This window comes from Ciconia boyciana, chromosome 1 (assembly GCF_034638445.1).
Source record: "Ciconia boyciana chromosome 1, ASM3463844v1, whole genome shotgun sequence".
Lineage (NCBI taxonomy): Eukaryota > Metazoa > Chordata > Aves > Ciconiiformes > Ciconiidae > Ciconia > Ciconia boyciana.
In genome coordinates this window covers 152,606,199-152,624,497 of record NC_132934.1, presented here as the reverse complement: position 1 = coordinate 152,624,497, position 18,299 = coordinate 152,606,199, and the positions used below count along the sequence as shown (strand labels likewise).

Here is an 18,299-nt window from a genome sequence, read left to right as displayed (position 1 = left end):
TATTTAACACTAAAAAAAAAAAAAAAAGGACAGGGTTGAGGAACTAAGGGTAACCAAGAGACTACAAAACAAGAATAAAACCACAGCTTTCCCCTCTACATATCCATTAATAACCAAAGCTGAGCACTAGATTTCCTTGGCAGACTGATAAAAATCAAAACTCTCAGACAGGAAATTGGGTAATGCTCCTCATGGCTCTCCTAAAACACCTTAGCACTACGTGGATGAGTGATTTAATTCTAAAGACAAAACTTAGAACTCTCAAAGAATGACTAAATGTAAGTCTACAACACACATGGCCTTATTTACCTTCACTCTTCCAGTACCCGGAGATTATTAGCACATACCGTGGGAACTAGATCATTCTCTCCTGGTAAAAATAAAAAATAAAATTAAAAAAAAAAATGCACCGACCAAGGGAACACAGGTTTGTTTGCCAGTAGAGAAGGGAACTCTAAATGACAGTAACAAACATAACTTTTTATCAGATGTCTGCAGCTCAGCTTAAGTGCATTTTACTAGACACATGCCTTTCTCAGTCTCCAGCTCCCAAATAGCTTTATGCTATTAACAGAACTAACTTGCTTCTTTCAACCCTATCTTCAGTAAAGACATACTTTTTCCTTTCTGCAGATTTGTTCAACAGCACTCTGATGCATGTGCATGTAAATACTGAAGAACTACAGCAAGGAAAGCTTAAGCCAACCTGCATCCCCGGGTTTAAAGGAAAAGCATAAAGTGACACAGAACTCCGTGTCTTCCTGCCTGTGATCTCTTTCTGGCACACTGTTCGCATGCTTTTGCTAACTGACTCATGATGTGCCCTTGGAAATGCCACACACCACACTTCTCACAAACAGCCTGTATATGGGTGACTGTACATGCATATGTTTCCTAAAGCTAACCATAGAACATATAAAGAGGCACTGAAAAGGGACATGAAAACATTGTTTCAGACAGTAATGCCTCACTTCAGAGTTCTTCTAAGTAAGTTTGCTCTCAGCTCAGCTGATGCAACTTGATAGCATTCTTCCCACTTCCTTCAGAGTTGTGAGACATTGTATTAAAAAAAGCTGTCTCCGCTCTAATTCGAAGGTGTGACTGGAACATCTGTTGGCATGCCCAGCGTGGCTTTAAACTAAGCTGAAGTGTTAGCAATAGTTTAACTGCAGCAGCTCTAGCCAAAAATATATTGAGGATTATTGATGGCTTGCTCAGCCTGCATTGAAGTCTATTCTGCCATGGTAAACCTCCAACTTTTACTCTTGTTAGTTTGAGTTCAGGCAAGTTACAAATCAAATGTACTAGCCTCACACAGGCTGAGGTCTCCGAGTTTGCCTCCTCTCCCCACGTCCCCCAAACATTCAAATTTCTCTTATCTATTCTCACATTAAAGTCACATGAAGCCAGCCTCTTTTCTGGATCACTGGGTAAAGTTCCCCAGAGAGAGCGAGTGTGCGTGTCAACAGGAAGAGTTTCAATAGCAGAATGATAAGGAAGTCTTCCTCTGGAGCTGGCACACTATTCTCACGGTTCTTCCAAGAGAAGAGGACAAAACTTTTCAAGCTCAAAATTAAACCAAAAAAATATGCAGTTTCCCTTTTTCTCCACTCTTCCACTTCCTACTTCAACACGAACGCACACACACAAAACCAATTCCCTATTTTGTGATCTCGATTTCCAGCTTTCTGTAGTGCACAACATTCACTTAAGCACTTAAAGGTAATACTTGGTCATGTCAGAGCACTCTAAGAACTGTATTTTGAAAACTCAGTAGAAAAGCCCGTAATATTGAAACCTAAATGCAATGCAAAGGAAGACACCATTTAGCATCACTAGAAAATGACTGCCTGCACAGTCTGTACAGCAAATTAAAGCTCACCACCACCACAAGATTAGAAAGCAGGGCACAGAGGGAAGATAGAGGGAGAAGACATTTTACAGTAATTTCTTTCTTCAAACTGGAAAAAGTCCCTGAAAAACCACTGAGACTAGAACAAGGGATTAATTGACCAACCCAATATATTAATCATGTTAGTGACTTCAGTAGGAGCTTACAAAAAAAAAAAAAACCACCACAAAAAACACCACGGTTTCTTCCCAACGCTGGCAGCAGCCAATGGCTGTTTAGATTCCTCTAGCACTGAGCAGTTGAGAAAGAAAAATTTGTCAAGCTTTCAAGCATAGCTAAAGACTCAGGTCTCTAGCCAGACATTTTATGTCAACAAATGCACTCTGTTAGAGCTTCAGTTGCTCTTTAGATTCCTCCAAGACAAAAACGTTCCCTCTGTGGCACTGTTTTGCCATCTACAATGAAGCCGAACAATTTGCTCAGTATTTTTTTTGGTTCTGCTACTACTGAAATGAAAAGAGAAAGCTCAGAATACTTGATACAGTCATGCACCATTTCCATATTCTCAACAACCAGAGCTGATGAGATCATTTCATTTGGGCAAGAATTTCATCATTTAACCTATCTGTACAGAAGAGGCATCTTCATCAATTGTATTTTCAAGAGGCAGCTCCGCTTTTTTTTTCCCCCCCTCTTCACATTTGTGAAGTACCTGTATGCTAGAGAATTTGGAGAGGGTTTGCAGACAAAAGGTCAATACACTCGCCTTTAAAACCTTCAATTTTCCACTTCTGCTAAGAAACAGAATGTTTCTTAAGATGTCTAAGACCTTGACAATTTAAAATACACAAGCACTTTGTTTTGGAGTATAAGGCTTCCATTTGGAGCCATAGTGGCAGAATAATCAGTTCAAGTTTGCAACAGCTTTTCTCTCTATCCCTGCACTTCTAATATACATGGTCCTAATTTAACTGTGTGATGCACTCAACTTTGCACTAAGTACTTAAACCTAGCAAAGCTGATTTTAGCTATGGAAAAGTTATCATTAGGTATTCTGGACAAGTCTTACAAAATAGGCTATACAATTCTGAATACCTCACTGAATTGCTATCTTCTCCCCACGAATACTGGGTTACTAAAGTTTAAAAATGGACTACTGTAGCAGCACAGATAGCTTAGCTTGAACTAGGCAGCGGGAACGCAACAGGCTGGAAAAAGAGGAAGGAAAAACTCAAAACCATATTCACCTTCCTTGTTCCTTCCAATGTTATACATTCCTGCCCTGCTAAGACACTAGCAATAAACGGGAAGCAAGAAAAAAGGGCTCTCCTGCATACATAGCTAGAAGAGCACTGCTTAGATGATTGGGAGTATAACCAGTAAAAAAAAAACAAGAAAAACTTTTGAGATGTTTCTCAGAATAAACGAATATATACCTACATGTATACATTTCCTTAAGGTTTTGCCACCTTAAATTTTTTTAAGCATCTGGTATTTTTAATTCAATTTAGATACTTGGCATTGTGTCATCTTTGCTTTTGACATATTTTGCCAGGTGCAATTTTCTGAAAAGCAGAGAATGCACAACAGCCAGGCATTATTTCTACCTTTTGGAAAAAAATTTGCTGCTCCTGTGCTTCTAAGTCTTGGGTCACCAGCACGCATCTGCCAATCTGAGCGCATTAAGGAAGACTTTGTAATGTGTCAACAAATTTAGCTTGCTGTCTTCTAGCAGCAACATATTTGATTTTATCAAAATGCCATGGGAGAATCATTTCCCAAACTATTTCAGAAAACAAACAAGCAAACAAAAACCTACCTCCAAAAAATAAACCCAATAAAAGCAGCTGAGCTTTCAATGCTGCAGCATTTGACTTCAGGGAGCATGCTGAAAGACCCGAGTACAGAAACAAAACACCTAAAATCTGAAAAGGGCAACATATCCAAACCAACAACAATCCACTTTGTTTCTGCCATATTCAGGAAAACACTCTCCAAAGAAGCTTGTAGGCAAGCACGTCAAGAACAAAAACAGAGCAGCAATATATGCCAAGAATGGAAAGCTTCTCCTGTTCTCCCGTTCTCCCTTAAGCTATCTATACCAATACAGATGCTGGAATCTGAAAAAATTATCTCAAGCACTCAAGTTTTTTCTTCTGAAAAAGCATTATTCCTTCAACATCCACAGATCAAGCAAAAACAGAAAAAGGAAAATGTGTGTACACACACAGCTCTGATTCTCTATCACAATTTATGCTTAAAAAGCTCCTCATGCACAAAACCCAGCATATATGTAAAATATCAAGATGCCAGCAAGTTTATAATCAGTACTTAAAGTTATTTTAATTAAAACAGAAATGTAATACCACTCAATGTCTATTAAAACATGCAGAAATACCTACAAGCACATTAACTTTTGTGCCTACGCATGAATTTAAACTGAACGGAAACAGCTGCATTAATGTTGAATGTTGAGAAAGCAGTTCCTTTTTTTGCAAGGTGTGATTTTTGAGGGTGAGGTGGGGATAAGGGGAGGGATATATTGAAAAAATAATCCCTTTTAATATTGAAATGGTTAGTTAGAAAACTTCTATTCCCATCAGAAACCAATTTTGTTATTAAACAGCCAATGTGATAATTATGTGAAATTAACATGTTTGAAAGCAGAATATAGTTACATCTGTATGTAATTCCTATATGCAGATGTACTGCGTGTACCTCTCAAAGCGGAATGTTTCAATTCATTTTTGCCTTTCCAAAGAGGAAAAAGCAATAAAAATTTTAAAAGTGTGAAGTTCCAAGAACCAGCATACCCAGTGTGCAACTGTGGAGTTATGTAAGCAGCTTAGTATTCTTGTGTACTTTTGTATACAAATAAACAATAAACACTTTTTAGGCAATATATGACGAGTGTCAAAAATGTTCTCTCCCCTCCACCTATGTACATAGGTCACACAGCCTGAAAATAATAAAAACACATGAAAATCATAAATATCTAATCAAGAAAATTGATATATTTAAAAAAATGAGATTTCTTTTAAAACAGATATGGCTAGAAACACTATTTGTTCAACAATCCCTCTTTGCTTTAACCATAGGTATTTATGTGTGCATATACACACACTTTGTTCTCACGGAGAGACAGATTGCATTAGAGTTCTAAACCAGGTCAAAAATAGCCATCTGTGAACAGATTTTGATGATCTGGAAAATGAGATTTTTAGATGACCTGTTCTTAATCTAAGCCCTTGCCTGCCAGCCTCTTTCCACATGAAATAATCATCACACATTAGAAGACTCAGGGAAAGCACTTCCTCAACAAAACAATACTGACGACCTAGGCCTTAGCAACAACCCCAGAGCAACTTGATACCACAGCTAGGGCCGCTTCAGCAAGTAACTAGCAAGGAAACAAAGCACACTACATTAATTACAACTTTTTAGACAAGAGCATCACATGGAAACCCTCCTGGCTTAGGGGCAATAAGCAGCACCAACCCCAAATCCTTTGGCACCCAACTGAAGACCACCATCTGATATCTCTGTGCCAAAAACTATTTATACCTACTTAGACCTAGTACTTCTAGTGGAGTTTTACTGCCTTTACAGCCTAGTGACACGAACATTTGGCATCCATTAAGATCCCTTCTGCACAATCCACTTCACCAGTACACACAATGCCATACTACTACACTACCACCCTTTCCCCTCACATGATTAAACTTACGCTATGCCAGTTAGGAACCTTCACATAGATCTTCCTCTACTCCGAAACCTGTTCTGAGACAGCAAATGACAGGCCTTTCTATCAGCTATAACAATAGCTAAGCCTAATTAGCTATAGCCCCCATGGTGGCCAGACTCAAACCTATCACTCAGAATGGCTAGTAGCCAAACTCCCTGTTTCCTATATGCATGTGAACAGACATCCCAGTTCTCCTTTTGCAGCCCTGAAGGTCCAATAAACCGTCCAAATATCTTGCCTCTACTGTTCTGGGCATAACAGAAGCGGCTGAGGATATTTTCATTGGAGAGCAATGAGAAGCTGCAGGCTGATAGCCTTACTTTTTTTCTAAGAGGCAACGAACATCAAGGAGGCTCAAAAGATCTTGTCATGGTCTCAAGTACTTAAGTGCTCACAGCACAAGGGCTGTTAATCAAATCCCAGGGCTGAAAGGAAAGAGATCTATACAGCAAGTTCCATGAGAGCTGCTTGCAAAATTAAGATTTTAGTTTGTACAAGAAGAGAAGCATAGCTCTCCTCAACTCATTAACGTAACTGGTTGCATGCTACTTGCCAATATCGTGGTCTAACAGCAGGAATCAGGTTTCTCTAAAGATTCCCTTAGGATAGTAACTTAATCCCACAAAATAAAAAATGTACAGTCCATCTGCTTTTTAACGAGACTGAAGCTATGTTGTGTAAAAGGACACTTTGAAGTTATCATTTTAGAGTAGGATACTGCCAGGAAAAAGGTGTTCTCAAGGAGGTTTCATTCTAATTCAGTTTTCCTGTGGCACTCTGGGGTTAGCATTCCAAGTTTCTTTGATGTGACTTTCTTGTATTTCTGCAGAAAAATTGACGAATTAACCAAACTCTTTACCTGTGTTGATACAACATTAGACTCAGCTCCCCATGTACTATTTTTCAATCCAGCTTATATTTTGAAGACGATACTCTGCATCAAGACACATCTTGTGCAACTTCCCAGCTGCATTTGATAGAGGCTCTTGAGGTTTTTCCTACCAGCTTCAGTAATGTAGGGACTGGCTACAGGTTGTTCTGTGCCTCTGAATTGTGACCTTCATTTAGACTGGTGGCTTGCACAGTTCTTTGTAGTTTTTTTGTTTTGTTTGAGGTGAGGTTTTTGGGGAGTCTTCTTTAGTTTGGGTTGTTTGGTTGTTGTTGTTTTTTAAAAAAGAAAATCAGCTTCCTAAAGTTATAAAAGACCTTCTCAGCAAAGTTTAAGTCACTGAACATCTGTTGTGGGAGGCCATGAGGGAGAGGATTCAGGCTGCAGGAGGGGCAGAGTAGCTGAGAGGAAGTAACTTTTATAACAGACTATTCCACCATGGAGCTGTGCTGGGCCAGCAGCAAGCAATTTCAGCTATTTTTAGAAGAACAGTATGAGACAGGAAATACAAGCAAATGATTTACAACATCAAACAAGACGTGACCAAAATCCAACAACAACTCCACCGTTCCCTTTTGAGAGTCTTTGTACTTCAGGATAATTTAAGATAGTTGCTGTATAGTAAGGAGCCTAGTCATTGCTAAAGAACAAAAGCAATGTTCTCAAAAACATCAGCATAAGCAAAAAGAAGTTTCTGTGAAAATAAGTATCTATTTTTACCTGCCTTCATTTATATTATTCACACACAAAACCAAAAGCCAGGTGACCAAAAAAAGGCAATTTTTATCTATGTACATCCCCCCCTCTTTTTTTTTTTTTAGTGTAGATCAAAAAGCTATAGCTGTATAGCTGGGGGGGGGGGGGGGGGGGGGGGAACAACAACAACAAAACCCAAAACAACAAAAACATAAGCAATGAAAAAGGAATTATGCCCTCTTTCTTCCAGGACATTAATCACTTCTATCACAACAAGCAACACTAAAAACTTTTACAGTAACATGAAAAATACAAATCTGCCAAAGGTTGTCTTTTGCTTAGATTAAAACTAGTAACAAAAGGAGTGATTGCTGAAAAGCTGAAGCTTTACCAGCAATGTTAAGAAACCGTAACTGTTTCCTCTAATGATTCTGTTGTCCACAATGGCTCTTGCTTTAGAATTACTTATTTAGAAATGTCTTCACTAACCAGTGTTTCACAGGATCACATTTGATCAAATTCAGTTTGGCCCTTTTGCCCCACAGTGTTCAAAACCAAAATACAACCTAGCTATTGAGAAACAGGGTGACTCAGAGCACAGCAGTTCAAGGCAATCTTGAAAACCACATAAGATTTAGGAATTAACCGAACAAAGCATGTCTTCCTCCATATTCAGAACTCTTCCTATTACAAAATTAATCATCATGAGGGAGACAAAGGTTTTGAAATCTCCCCACCTTGCTTTACTTTAGCCTTTCTTCAAAAACAGTGAAAATAGGTACTTTCCTACAAGAAGATCAAATTCATTTTTCCATGTAAAGATCCAAACTCAGAAACATCCTCCTCCAAACTTGCAGCAATTAGCAGCTTCCCTTAAACCCAGCAACAGGCAAGACTACAACTCCTTCAAACTTGACATGGTCTCAATATTTCGTTAGTCCACATATTCCTCATGTGTTCCTTCACACACAAAGAGCACGTTATGTACTAAGGAACAATGTAACAGAAAAGTGTGATCATAACCAGTTCTCAGACTATGTGCTTTAGATGGTTTTTGAATGAAAACATTCATTTAAGGAAACTCGTAACTTTCTATAGAGTTGCAGTCTTAGGCAGCTGACAAACGCTATGTTGCAAACATGGCTCTGTGCTGAACAGAATGCTCAGATTAGGATATTATCGAAATCATTCGCATTTGTTTTGCTTTAGTTACTGGATCTTCATTTACAAAGCACTTTTTCCAGTAGAGTGAAACAAAAATAAATCCCACTTGCTCATTCCTAAGGTTGATGCCTTATATGATCTATAGGTGACTTTTCCATGCTGGTGGACTTTAAAAACTTTTTTAAAATTATTTTAAAGAAGGATTTATTTCACTGTTGAATAGCCTGTATTGCACAGATGCAAACTGACAATGCACAAGATTTTACGTAGATGCTGCTGATTTCTTGTTGCTAGCTGGCAGTCCCATTAATCGAACAAAACCAACAGCATCTCTCCTTATGACATTTTAAGATGCTTAAAAGTATTTGGGCTTGACTAACAAAGCGATCACTTGCCAGTTTGCAGTGCTGTGCAGTTAAACTCTTAAGACTGCAGATGAGCAAGGATACACTGCAACTGATCCACAGATCTATTGATTTATTTGTGGAGAGAAAGAGGACAACATGCCTCTACTCTGAAGCCCAGACTGCCTTAACTACTGCCACCACACAGTTTGCCACAAGAATTTCTAGAAGCAGCTAGTTAAAGAACATCCACACATTGACAGAACTGGACCATCACCATCCAAGATCCCAAACATTCAACTTGCCATGTCAGCGGGCTTATTAAAGAATTATTTATTTTTTTAAAATGCATTAGCACAGGATTCCTAACTCATTGCTAAAATAAAATTTCCAATTAGAAAATACAGTTGAAGACAAATGGACCTAGGTATAGGGAGGAAAGGACAATGTCAGCTACCACTGTCTTCTGCGTTTGCTCTTTGCAGACTTCTTCGGAATGCTTTGATATGCTGAGCTGTCACCTCGTCTCAGTCACTCTGCAAGCACACCATCACAGTTCCACTAGGCCTAACAGGGCTCAGCAAAGAGTAATAGTAATGTTTCCCCTTTCCCAACAGCGTCCATCCTTCACAGTGCTAAAGTCTATGCAAGTCTAAAATATGTGCATGAGTAGACTTAAGCTTAAGTCTTTGAAAGTTTCCGAGTTGCAAGCTGACAGTGTACCAGATTATTTTTAAATATGAGCTGTAAGGTTCTACCCACAAATCTAGGGCAGTATATGGGATTGACCGACCAGTGTTGAGCAAAACAAACTGTAAAAAACAAGCAAGAAATCCCCCATCCAAGTTGCCAGTCTCCTGAGTGGTGACAGCTGGGGGAAGAACCTTTCAAGTAAATGAAGTTCACATGCACAAAGGAATACCTAAGCATTCACTTGTTCTTGCTTGACCTGAAGTCACAGGGTCAGGTCCCCATCTCACAGCACACAAGTCGATTCACTTCAGCTAAAGCTTTAACCTAGCAAACTCATTTGTGCACCAAACAAGTAACTGCCAAAATACAGGGTCATGTTGTTTTCCAGAGGAAGCCAATACCATAGGAGCAAACGAACTTCAAAGAAACACAGGTCTGTTTTATTTCAGTGGTTATTCCTATAGAAATGGGAGTAAGATTCAAAAATACATTTTGTTTGTAGGTAGTCACCCAGAGCCTGAGCATTTTTCAAAACTGCCAATGATTTTTGGAAGCTGGGCATTCCCTATGAACTGCTCATCCACACCCACAAAGTTCATCCAAAGTTGAATTTTTAATATGTCTGTTTAGACACTACATGCATCTGTCTCACACAGAATGAAAGGAAAACTAACAATCTGAACTAATACTTACTGTGTCTGTACTGTACAGACACACTAATGGTTGTGTCTGATACCTGTAAGAATCAGCTGAAAACTGGAGGCAGAACAAGACCACCACGAAAAGCTTCACAAAAACAACCCACTGTTTGAACTTTCTACAGATAATCTCATTTCTATCTCACTGGGCTGCACCTTCGCCTACTTCACAAGCATTTTCCTATCCAAACACTGTTAACAACTTACAAGATGGAAAATAATGCTGTTCAAAAGAGCCAGAATCCAAGTTGAATGTGGAGCATTAATTCACCTTTCCCTCTCGTCAGGCTTTCATCTATAAACTATGACAGTGTTTATAACCATTTATTTCAGCATCTTCCAATCCTCCACCCTGTCATAACCCGACTCTCTCTCAAGGCACAAACCAGACATTGCTTCTGGGGATATTCATACGATCCAACATTCTGCACAATTTAGGTGCCTGCATTAGCATCTACTGTTCACGCAGGCTCCTGTGTAAGAGGATTCAGGGCACGAACATAACTGGTTTTCTGAATTATAATTTGAAAAGAGTTCCTCTCACCGTCCATTGACTAGATAGGGAGCCTAGCCAGCTAACACCAATGTCCAGGTTAAGTATTTACAACCACACAGTACATATTTTCTCCTCTCTCTTCCTACTTCTGATCTAGCCCCCTCACAGTTTCTGCATGGCTAGTCTTTCAGGCTGCTATTTCCCACAATGAACCATCACCCCTAAAATCTTCTAGTACCAAGATAAAGAATTTCAAGAGCCTTCATAACAACATATCGCACAATAGGGACTGGAAACTCTGTCACTGTCCTAATGTTGTTTGAAACCTCCATCAGATCTTGGCTTCAGCAAACATTTCCAGGTACAGATAACTCTGCAAGGAGAGTTTCTGCCCCAAATACTTCAAGTTTGATTCAACTATCATGATAAGAGGCCATCTGTGTCAATAATTTTTGTTATTACCACTGTTTTTTTAAATGTACATGTTTCACAAAGTTCAAGCTACTACCACAATTGCAATGTAGTTTTTGTTCTTAACAGCATAATGAAGGAAGGCCAAATTTAAGCTAGATGTACTTCAGCACACTGAACTACTTTAAATTCACCTGCCTTATAGTCAATTCCTTGCTAGTACCAAGAATCTTGAATTTAATATGCTAATTCAGTGGGACTCCAATAATACACCAGTTACCATGACTATAAAACATTTTTCAATATAATGATGCTGCTGAACTCAAACAATAAGGGGGGGGGGGGGGGGGGAGCATGTAACTGGTAAGCAAGGCATCAACCTGTGGTACAATTTATTTTTTAAAGAAGATTTCAAACAGTGACTAATCTGATTGCCCTGAGAGGGGGAACATCACATGAATCTTGGCCTGAGGAACAAACCTAACCAAGAAAGAATGACTCATTGTGCAGGCAATGTGATGAGAACCGAATGCTAGATTATCCAACTTCAGTAAATACAGGAAGAGAAAACACATTTACTTCTTCACTCCTCAGTGCTGAGGACAGGTAACACAGGCAGAATAGTGCAGAAAAACAAGCAAGAAGAGGCTGAGCATAGTCATTTATTTATAAGCAGTGATCAAAACCACAGAGTTCAGAAGTCAGTGTAGCTGTGTGCACCTAAAACACACCACTGGTATAAGCAGCTGAGATTCTGAAGAAACATCTAAGCCAAAAACGCAATACTCCCCTGCAATTTCTATAAATGCTATACGATTAAAATCCATATTTACAGGGAAATGTATAACTTTCCATGAAATGTCTGCAATCCAGCTGTTGATTTTTTTATGCAAAGTATAAAGCAGGGTATTAGAAATGGAAAGTGACCTACTTTCCTTTTTCTAAACTATGCAAAGTGTTAATATAATGAAACTCAATCGATGTTAGTTTTCTTTTATTATTCTAGTTTCAGTTTACAAGTTAGTCATATCAGCTGCAGAAGAGGGGGCGAGCAAGACATACTGTCTATAAAGCATTCTTAATAAAGCATATTTTGCATACTTACTACTAGTGACAAAGCAGAATTCATTCACCTATGCAGAAGTGAGGGAATTAAAAAACATGAACAAGAGGGACCACTGGCAACTGCTCTGAAATACATTCACAAAGTTTTATTTTTATAAGCACGTTCAGTTCCACAAATCTGTCCAACACAGCACAAACCTGCTCTGAGTGCTTCAGTAGCAGAGGTCCAACTGTAGTGAGAGCTATACAAACGCATAAGACATTCTCTTTCTTGAAATGCTTAAGCCTACACAAACATTCATACATGATAAGGGAGGACTAAGCTTTAAAAAGGGAAGGGCAGGTGAAGGATATTTGACAGGTTGGAGGTATAAAGGCACAGCGCTCCCAGAGATAACGCAGTACAAAATACATATAGAAATGTGATGTTAATTTTAATTAAGAAGTCTTATACTGAAAACTTTTCCAAATGAAACTAGTATTAAGGCTAACACAGTTAGTCAGTGACAGTGGTTTGCTTTAATGACACACAGGCAGAGCAAGCACTGCACCGGAGCTTATTCCTCGGCCCAATGACCAATAAGGACAACACACCCAAGTAAGTTTAAACTCACAGCTTTGTGCTGCAACTACTCAGTCATCAAAAGCCCAAAATACACAAAACCTTGGTCAACCCCATCCTCAGCAGTTTACAGAGCACATCAAGCAGGCAAACAGTGATAACTTACCCACACGCATCAACTTATAGTTCATTTTTCAGAGCCCAACAGAAGTGATATAATACACATCATGTTTTTCTTGCAGATACAGCATGTACTAGGTTTATCACAAATTTAAAAGTAAGTGAAGCTATGGTATCACATGCAGCCAGTGTCAGTAAATATCTATAGGCTAAGCTATACCTGTGTAATTCCCACTTGTCTTCAAATAATCTCCTGAAACCCCTGTGCAAATTCATGGCTTACAAAAGAACAGCAGACCTGAGTCAGGGAACGCTTCTGATTACCATGTGTAAAATAAGGTTGATTTCTGGATTATATCACACACTTTCACTGACTGTGAGAAAGCTCCTCACTGACATTTACAATAAGCAGCTGCAAAACTTAAAGCATGTAACTAGACATGCCTATCCAAGACTATTTGTTGGATAAAAAGATGCCCATTTTTACCTTTTAGGGTAGAACACAAGTTACATACAGTAGATGCACACAAATCTGTATGCATGTTGAAGTCATTATTTTTAATGCTGGGGGATGAGGATGAATACATCAGACATGTGGCTACCAAAAAAGACCAATGCTTCTTTACAAAGATCACTCAAAAATGGAAAGCGATTCAGCTTCAATTAACCCCTTACTCATTACATGTAGTTTCAAAAATGGTCCGTGTGTTTTTACAAAGCAGTACCACACAGCAGAGCTATTCTAAGCAAGAAGTTTGTATTCCCATGTAAGAAGTTAGCTCTTTTGGTTGAGGATCTGGGATTCCATCCCAGTTCTGCTGCAGACTCTATCTGTGATTGTGCATAATAAGTCAGACAGCTAACTACCACAGTTGAACTACCTCCCTCTCTAGCACTTCATATTCAAAATGCAACTTCAGATCCCTCAGATGAAAGACTGCACTGGAGTACTGCATTACAGTACTTGCTAATGCAACTGCATGAGATGTTGCAGAAACTGCATTTGAGGGCTAGCTACAAAGAGGCCAGCACAGCCAACCCAGCCTGACCAACATGCCTTACACCAAAGGACTCTCTTGCACAGTGAGTAAAAATCAACATCCTCTTGGCCTGGGAAGCCTCTTGCCTACTTATGTAACAGCACAGGTGAGGGGGAAATCAAACAGAAACCAGGATTTACCAACACAAAGTAGAAGACAAAGCATCTGGTCCTTTTAACAAAAAGGTAAGGCAGACAAACAACTCCCAGTAACCATGACAGGAAATAACTTCTTGTTAGCAGTGTATACTTCCAGCAGTACTGTCACATACACAGAGACAGAGAAAAAATGGCTCCCAAATTGTGGAAAGAACACCAATTCAAGCATGAAAAAGGTACTACAACAGCTGCAAAGCAACCTGGCAAAAAAATGCTTCATGACAGAAATTCCTTTGATAGGAAAGACACCCTTCATAGGAAGCTGCCTGAGGTATACTGTGCCAAAATAGAAGGGCAGAGGAACTCCAAGTGGCAAGAAGGTAGGCACACGGAACAGAAGCACAGGGTAACACAGACGGAAGCCCAAGAATAGTTCCCACCAAGGCATAAGTTCACCTCTACAGGCTCCAGCACTGTTACATCCCAAATAACCATGCCATAACCACCACCCTGCTGCCAGCTAAAGATTTGTGAGATCTGAAGAAAGACACTACCTTCCCAGAAGACGAACCATTTGTGAATACAAATGTTAAAAATCTTCAGCACAGGAAAGCATTTGTTCTGACTTTTGCACATCTTTTAAAGTAATTGACTAGTGAGGGCTTCTGCAAAAGAAACTACTTGTTTCTTATCTGCAGTTCTAACCTGTTCTGAAATTAAAATACTCCCATTGTAATTCAGAAGTGAAACAGTGAATACACCTGCAAGTGGGAAAATAAATTGAGTTTGCTATTCAACCAAAGAAATTGCCTACAAAGATAAGCAAAAATATCACTCTTTAAAAGAAATATCTACTCAGGTGACAACATTCTGGGTCACTTACTTGCTTATTTCCCGAGAGTTGTCATAGTCATTAATCAGAGCTTCTCTCCTTTGAAAGCCAGATAGAATAGAACAGGTTTCTGTAGTAATACGTTCTTAGCACGTATAGGATATTCCTCCAGAAAAAGACAGCAAACACTATTTAATAGCATAAAATTGGTAGAAAAGCTCAAAGGCAAGTATTATAACTAATTTTTAATATTAACTGAATTGTAAGTTAGTGTCTCTTACTTTCTTGAATTCCAACACATTCATTCTGCTCCAAAAGACAAAAAAGTTAAGAAGGGGTTTTTAAGCAGAGACCAGTGATTTCCTCGCCTGTTTCAGTAACACTGTAGTTTCACAGCCACTTGAATCCACCAGAAGCCAGTTGACTGCTCATTGCCCATCTTCTCCCACATGGTGCAATCACAGATGTTCATGTGCTACACGAACCCCTTTTGCGGAACAGATCAGGTCAGGCCACAACAGACCTTGTTCAGCCATTAGCTCTGGCACAGAAGAGGTTGCTAACGGATTCACACTGCAGACATCTGCCTTGTCACAAGAGATGGGGCAGTAATGAGAGCAAACAGGATGGAAAATAAAGAGCTTGTGCAACCACATGGTATTAGACATGCATTTCAAACAGCTGTATGAGAAGTGTGCTCTTGAAAGAGATTTGAGGCTGCAGACTCACAATTAGTTGGACTACAGGCTCACTTTTCCAAGGCTACTCTTACTAGCATTGTTCTATAATGCCATCATCTAAGGACTCACCCAAACGCAGCAAAGCCTCTGACAAAAAGAAGCCATTCTACTTACAAAAAGATCCAACTCAACCAGTGATCATTCTTTCTTCAACTCTACGCTCCCTCACCACCTCTTAATGCTCTCTGCCAGTTAGTCTCCTCCACTCACTTTACTGTTGAGCCCTCTTACTTCAAAGAACTATTCATCCAGCAAAGGTTTCCAGACCTAACAAGATATTTTCCTTTCATTTACATAGAAAGGGGTGAAGAAAGCCAATCTATGTAAAACAGTACTAAATCTTGTCCATTCTGCAATGCTTGAGCTCAAATAAACTGATTTAAACTTGGTTTGTCAAGGCGTTCTTTGACAGCCAACTTGTCTACTTTCATTTATCCTTCCCTTTAATTCAGCTCAATCACCACTGTGATTGAAGCTTATATTGTACAGCATCTCTTTCATAAGGTCCCTTGCTCCTTACCAATATGAAGTCTAAAACGCAAATCAAGAAACCCACAAGGTAATCATCCGCTGGCCACATCAAGTGCATGCCTACCCTACTCACTGGTAGTAACATTTATTCTCCATCTGATAATTAAATATTTTCCCCAAAATAATATTTCCTGTAAGTTTCTTGGTGCACATGTTGCAACTAATTCTGTACAAACACACACTGTCAACTGAAGAGGCTGTGTCACTGCCTCTCCATCTCCAATGCTTTCCCTGAGGTCAAATATAGCTAGTTATTGCCTCCGCTTGATCAGCAAACTGAAGTTTGACGTGGCGGGGCCATGAGTTAGTTTTTACATTATGTCACCAGGTTCAGTCAACTCCCCAGCTGCCAACCACTGCGCTCAGAGGCCAGAAGCAGCAGATTACAACCCCTCTACAACACACAGTTACAGCAAGTAAAGCGTGCCCCATTAACACAGATCTCTCCAGCTATATTCAAATCCAGCTATAGAGGAGACATACCAGAATCATTGTGTTACCAAACTCGTTACAGTTCCCACCGTAAAACTGCATTTCCTCTCCTAAATGGTGCATTTATTCACTCTAATACACATGCAAGCTGAAGGTAAGCAGACTTATTAGACTTTATTAAAAATACTGTCTTGAGATTATTCACAACAGCTGTTTCCTCTTCAAGCTAGAGTAAAACAGATGACAACATAACAAGAGCTAGATAATTTTTAAAAATTAACTCTAAAACATGACACTTGTACACGATTTCTTCCACTCATACATCTCCAAATGGGATAGTAAAAAAAAAAAAAAATTTATACCAAATGTTATTTTGCTAGTGGAATATATAACAGCTTGATAGCATAATTAACATATTTAAAATAAGGGCAGAACAAAGAATAAATCAAATTACACAGAAAAAACGTAGGTTGCGTAGAACGCTAGATCACAAAGCTGTTGCTGTAGATTCCCTACAAAAACACTCAGAACATAGTTTATCTCCTCTCTCAAACACCTATAAAGCCTGAACAGCATCAAGATAGTGCAATTACAGGTGTGGAGAATAGGGGTGTATTTTTTTTAATATTCATTAGCAACTTCAATCAAGATTCATGGGGTGGAAAATAGCAAGAAAAATATTTAGAGTCATACTAATTATCCCTGTGAACATAATGAGGGGATTTTATTTGTGTCAGTCTGGCATCAACTGCAGCCCATCAACTGCATTTCATGCACATTCCATACACTTAAGAGTAGCATTTAAGAAACTATAAATGCATCACTATAACATTTTAAGCATAGGATGAGAGAGACCATGTATTATTGAGCTACCACATGTTGAAACAACTGTTTAAAAGTTTCCAAAAATTCCTACCAAAACAGCAGTATTTTTTGAGAGACAGCAATGAATACTCAATTGTTTTTTCCTTCTGCAGGACCAATTTAGAGCAGAAGGAAAAATTTGGGACAGAAATGACAGCTATGCTTCTGACCACCTACTTCAAGGAAACACGAAGTTTAGGGTAAGTGAAGAGTTTATCTTTTTTTCTGATATGCTTAGGGCTGAAATGCGGTATGCAGCAGACCCCTGAACTACCAGGCCAGGTTTCAGGATCTACTAACGTCTATTAGACTCACATTTAGAGTAGTGAAGAAAACAGTGCTATACTTCACCATTTTTCTGGGCAGACTCTTTCCTGGAAGTGAGTACTGAGTTTGGTATACATTGAAGAACTTACAACGTGTATCTTTTTTCCAGGCAGGAGAATTTATTTTAAAAACCAACAAAATAGTCTCTGCCAATCCAAACATCTTTCCAAATCCCACTGAAGATCTGCAGAGAAATACTACCACTTCTATTCTCCTACTCCATTAACACGCCAGGTACGAGCCACCACCACCTATTCTATCAACATTTCTAAATAATCAGAAATTAAATAACCAGAGCAGTTAGACACCAGCCTTACAGCAACAGCAAAATTGGTCCAAAAGAAAACTTACGTTGTATATGTGTGTATCTATTCATCCCCCCCTCCCAAAAAAAAACCTCAACCAAAAAACAATCCACACACATAAATTGTGCCAGATGGCTAGCACAGTTAGAAACAGAGATGGTCCTAAACTCATCTCTGGATAAACTCAATCATATCATTGACAGCATAACCCAAGCTATGGTCCCTGTGATTCTTCCACCTATAATGTTTAATTGTAGTAATTTGTAGCCAATGTGCCTCAAAACTGCAGAGTTTGTGGTCAGTAATGCATATATACACACTGAAATACTGTTCTCCATAATAATATATAGCAAATATATACAGCATGTAATAATAAAATATACCACATATATAAT

General features: G+C 39.0%; 1 protein-coding gene across 3 annotated transcripts in view; it reads right to left on the bottom strand.

Annotated features, from left to right (window-relative positions):
• RASA3 (RAS p21 protein activator 3) overlaps positions 1 to 18,299 on the bottom strand; it is a 131,223-nt gene that overhangs the window by 92,784 nt on the left and 20,140 nt on the right. Inside the window, exon 2 of one of the 3 annotated variants that reach the window (XM_072849823.1) lies at positions 310 to 370. The exons of the other annotated variants lie outside the window; for them this stretch is intronic. The gene's annotated coding sequence lies outside the window, so the exon portion shown is untranslated. The remainder of the gene's footprint in view (positions 1 to 309; positions 371 to 18,299) is intronic. 3 annotated transcript variants of the gene reach the window in all.